We start from the raw sequence: 5,981 nt of genomic DNA on the forward strand, positions 1-5,981 counted from the left end.
TCTCTCTGTCTATCTCTGTCTGGCAAGGGCACAAGCCCTATAGTGAAAAAAAAAAAAAAAAAAACCCTCAAACAAACAAACAAAAAAACCAAAAACAAAAAAAGTCTAGCATAAGATTTGGCACATTGTGGGTAGTCTATAAATTTTGTTACAGGACTTAAAAAATCTGAGTCAAATCATATTCCCATTATGTATATTCTCATTTTGGCCCCAGTCCCTCAGCACTGAGAACAACAAACTGAATTGATCATAGTTTCTGCCTACAAGATCTGTGAAAAAGATCTGAAAAAAAAATCATAAAGAGTAACAAATCCCTTCAGTAAAGTATGCAGTATTACAGTAGTATACAAAAACAACATAAATCTCACCTGAGGCTGTCAATGAAGGCTGCCTAAAAGATGTTTTAAAGAAACCTCTAGAAATTTGCCAGACATCAGGGAAAGCACCTTAACCACCACATCACTTTTTGGTCTCTGTGTTTTCCATCTTCTTAAGTTCAGCTACTTCAGTAGATGGAAATATCTTTGTAATTTTAATTTTCATTTGCACCTTTTCATAAGTCTATTGGCCATTTGAGGGTCTGTCTTTTTGAAAGACAGATGTATGTAAATCTCAGCTCTTGCACTGAGTGCTCACATCACCCTGGACAACTTATTTAAATGTCTCGGGGCATAGTTTTTCTTACTGTCTATTCTCTCTCTTTTTGGAATTGTCTAATTATTTGTAGTTCTTTGCTTTTGTTTTTTGTTTGTTTTGTTTTGTTTTGTTTTGCCACTCTCTGGAGAGAGACAGAGAGAGAGAAAGTGAGAAATCACCCCCCAGGCAGGATGGCCACACCACAATTCCCTCTCTTCCATTCACCTCCTGGGATTTGGGGCATGTAGTACATGCACTCAGCATGATTCTCAGGCTGCTGGCTCCAGGACTCAAACTACTGTCACCCCATGGAAGTCCAACACCCTAACCACTATATCACCTGCTGGCCCTGTTCTTGGCATATTTTACATACAAGTTCTGTGTCAAAACTAGTATATTTATTACAAATATTTTTTCTAGGTTAGCAGCTTGCTTATATTTTTTTTTTTTGTATCTTGTGATGAAAACAAAACTTTTATCTTAATAAAGTATAATTTATTTTCTTTTTTCTTTTGTCTTATGCCTTTTGTATTCTAAAAAATTGTTAACTACCCTAAGGTTGCATAAATATACTCCTATGTTTTAAGTAAGAGGTTGAATAGTTTTTAATTGTCCTATAGAATTACAATTAATTTGAAATGTACTGAATGTCAGCACTCCATAACAGAAATTGAAAGAGCCCAAGATACGATAGTGGAGGATAAGTGTAGTTGCCAGAAACTGTAAGGGAGGGGAGTCAGTGGTAGAGAGTGGCTGGCAGAGGGTGGCTGGGAAGGGCAAAGGGAAGAAACATTCAACAGACAAAAGAATGTAAAATTCTCTGCTTAAAAAAGTTCTGTAATTCTTGTTTTATAGGACTGAAACTCAAAACAAAAATTAATTATATTCTATATCGTGAGGAAAGAATGTTTTTACAATATGGGAAGTTGGTTTTTCTAGGATCACTTATAAAAGTACTATACTTTCTCCTTTGAATTAACTTGAAACTTTTAATAAAAAATCAATTGATGGGCATGTGTGGCTATATTTCTGCTTTATTAATATATTTTGTACTCCTGCTAATACCACACTCTCTTATTGTTGCTTCATAGAGCAATCAAGAAGAGGCAGTCCTCTAACTCTTCCTTTTCTCTCTCTCTCTTCCCTCCCTTCCTCTCTTCTCCTTCCCCTGTCCTTTCATTTTAAAGCTGTTTTGGTATATTTTTAGATAGCTTATGATTGTAAATTCTAATATATTACCTTCATGGCTAAAAACATATTCTGTATGATTTGATTTCCTTGCATTTTTTTTTGTTTGTTTTTATTTTGGGACCCTGCATATGGTAAATATTTCATGTGAACTTTAGAACAGTGCAAATTTTGTTTTTAGCTATTGAGTATAATGCTCTATAAATGTCAATCATAGTCACATTAGTTAATAATTTTGTTCAAAACTTCTATATCCTTACTGATTTTATTTCTGTTTGTTCTACCAATAACTGAAAGAGGGTCTTAAAAATCTGCACATGCACAACTTTCTATTCCTAGTGTCTGAGCAAAGCTTAAATCAGCAAGGATTGTGACTTTCTTTTTACTTGCTGCTTCCAATAAACCTGCTTCCTTAGAAGCAGAGATAAAGAGCATTTATCTCTGTCTGTTATATACCTGGGACACAATAGGTGCTCAGTAAATGTTTGGTATATCAATGAGTGAATGAGTGTGAATTCCAAAGCAGCCTGGCAAATACCACCTGACCAGGTTTTTTAAAGGTTTATTTCCCTTGAGCAATTAGAACCAAGACTACCTGAAGTTCTCTCCTCAGAAGAACGATGCCTATAAGGCTCTCTGGCAGATCAAGGCCAGCAAGGAGTATGGCTCCTTGTAGACGGTGAAGGCAGCTGTGGCCACCCAGTGGTCGCTGCTACAGTTCTCAATAAAGCACATCTGAAAGAAAATACTGTGTATTTTTATTCCTCTCCTTTCATCCTTGAGTCATTAATTTGATAAGTAATTATGAAGTCCCCAGGCAATTGTTTAGCATGTGGGATATGTCAATGAAGAAAAAAGTGTCCCCATACCCATTAAGCTAGGTCTCTAGTGACTAAAATAAACAATAAACAAATAAGCACAAGATATATATCAGATGGTAATAAAAGCATTTAAAAAGCATAGAAGGGACTGGAGTTAGAGGACAGTCCAGTTGAGATGGTCAGGGAAGGCTGTTCAACTTAGGTGACGATTGAGCAGAAACCTAAAGAAAATGTGGAAGCTAGCCATATGGACTTGCTGGAGCAGGTATACCAGGATAAAGGGGAGGATGCCAATGCCCTGAGGCGGGCAGAAAAATAACAGCCAGAAGCCAGTCTTGCTGGAAGCAGGGAGGCAGAGGCCAGGGAGAGTTACAGAAAAGGGGTCAAAACCTAATCCAAGAGAGGTCAGGAGACCCTTGAAGGTCTTAGACTTTGAAGTTGCTCTTAACTCACTCAATTCTACTCTACTTTTCTCATAAAAATTCATAATAATTGTGCAAATTTGGACAACTCTGACATGCAAACATTGTTTATTTACCTTTCTATTCTCATATTTTCACAATTTTTAATCTCTGAAAGTACCAGTATGAGTCAAGTAGAGGTCAACATGAAATTCTCCCTGACACTCTTCTAAAGCCTTGCAGCTAAGAACTCACAGATGAGTTCTCCAAAAACCTCTGAGTGAAATCCTTGATGTAGTTTATTATTTCCTAGATTTAGACACAAGGGGTCCGATCATAGCCTTCAGACTGATTAGCATGAACTATAATTCAGATATCAGTGGAGCTGTTCTAACTGCGATCAGTATTAAAAAGGTCTCCCAGGAGGCAAGGATCAGACCACAGCACAGCAATAAAATGTGACACTCTATGAGGCTGAACTTCATTAAAAGGATGGGGTTTGTGTCAGCGACTTCCCTGAATACTCTGGGCATGTGTGCGCCCATGATCCAAGGCTGGCTGAGGCGAAGGGTAGATCACAGTGTCAAAATCCTGTAGGGGAGTGCTGTCTCCTTCCCTCACTCATGGAAGAAATAAACTTTTAAAAAATAAAAACAAAGAAGTCTCCAAGAAAAATCCTGATGTACATTGTCATGCCAAAAACAGACATATTCATATTGTACATTCATGTATAAGTGATTCTGTATTCAAACATTATTCCTGTTGAGAATCTAATCCCTGCCTTACTGTACTATCCTGAGAACTGATAGAGCATTTTAAGTCATACAGCGCATCTCATTCTGAAAGTAGAGTACCAGAATTAAGATGCTAAGTCCCTGACTTCACCGCATTCTGTTCTCAGGCAAACTCTTCTTCAACTATACCATCTGTAAAATGGAATCACTAATAGCACTCATTTGAGGTGGTAGAACAGAGATTCAAAGTGTAGTGATCCCAAATCTACACCCATTCTACTACACCATATTTCTTTCTTCAAATAGTTTCCATATATATATAGTGGTTTACCATTTGTTCTATTGTTATTTTTCTTTAGTGACAACCATTCTCAGAAAAAAAATACTGTCATTATCATTCCACGTTTTAGGTGAGGAAACAGGTTTAGAAAGGCAAAATACTTTATCCAGCATCTCTCAGATAAAAGAAATATTTCGACTGGGCCCTGGGCTACCCTTAGCTTTTACCAAGCATTAGAGGCCTTTTTATCTCTATTTATCATATGTGACCCTGAGGAGTATGAATTTATCTTACTTATCTTTATATCCTCAAATACTCTAACTACTGTTGTAACTTACAGTGAATACCCCTTAAGTAGTTCTTGAATGAATGCAATTAATTTTCCCACTTGGAAGTCAACTAAATCATGCCAAATTAACATGTGCAAGATTGGCATTGGGTAAATCACAGAATGAGACTCACTGACCAGGCTTAGAGCCTGGCTGTATTCTGCTCACAAATTCCAAAATTCAAGACTCTTTTCCCTAATGCCAAGCCTATTACATACAACCAAACACACAACTACGGAGATCATTTTTTAATTCAGAAAATACTCAAATCTTACAACGATCTCACTACTAATGTCAAATTATTTCCCTTCCAGTTGTACGTGCATTATCTACTTCTTTAGTTCTTAAAACTATGGACTGGGACCAGCAGATAGCATAATGGTTACATCACTGGACTCCCACATAGACAACTGTGGTTTAAGTGGCTTAAACTCATGCTGGGCACATGTGCATGTGTGCCCAATATCCCAAGAGGAGAATGGAGGAAAAGGGATTGTAGTGTGACCATCCTCCCTAGGGAGTGATTTCTCATTTTCTATCTCTCTGTCTCTCTATCTTTCTGGCAAGCACACACACCCTATAGCAAAAATCTCTCTCTCAAAAAAAAAAAAACAAACAAACATGGACTAACAGATCTGCACTGCTTTTAAGGTATGCCACACCTTCTGTGAAGAAGTGTGAGACACTCCTGAAACATTAAGATGACAGTAAGGAATGAAATGTTCAATATAATTTACCTTTTTTGAAAACTACTATAGAGTTTGTGGGAAACATGATTAATAGCATAAAAATTGCTTCTATCTTTGGCTAACTAGCATCCGGTAATGAATCAACTCACCACAACTGAAGATAACGTGTACTCTTAATATATTCACATATCTCAGTGATGACATGATTACAACTGGAAATATTCCAAATTCTGAGATATTTACACAGCAACAAAAACTGTTAAAACACAATAAACAGCAGGGACAGTATCGTTCAGAACAGAAAGACAGACATGAGAAATGTGCGCTGACAGATGAACAGATGTATGAGTACTTCCTAAAGCATCTGGAATATCTCCCAGGATATGCAGACGTTCTTTAGGAGTGACCAATTCAAGGTCTCTCTCTATTTGTGAGATGCAACAGTCAAATGCTATTACTCTCAGTTGAGATTACACAATAAAACTGAAGTGAGAAGTACTTGCTTTGGACATTGGCCAAGTGTCATTTATTTTCTCTCTCTCTACTTACCCTTCCTTCGCTTTCTCTTCTTTCTTCTTTCTCTCTCTCTCTCTCTTATCTCTTCTCATGGCTCCTCTTTATCACCCTATCTTTAGATTTTTCCTGAACTCACTGCTTTTTTGAATCAAGGATAAAAAAGAATTATACTATTATCACATAATATCAAGGACTCTAAAAATATGGTCAAAGATAGAAGAATCAAATCGTCAAATATATGGCATTTCTGTATGTATTCATTTCTACATATACATTATTATAGTTTAATGATGTATCATACAATGTCTAATTAACTTAGATTGTGGAAACTGACTTCCAGATCTCATACTGAATTAATTTACACCATTTGCACTCTCCCCTCTTTCC

The sequence above is a fragment of the Tupaia chinensis genome, unplaced genomic scaffold (genome assembly GCF_000334495.1).
Source record: "Tupaia chinensis unplaced genomic scaffold, TupChi_1.0 Scaffold000045_1, whole genome shotgun sequence".
Lineage (NCBI taxonomy): Eukaryota > Metazoa > Chordata > Mammalia > Scandentia > Tupaiidae > Tupaia > Tupaia belangeri.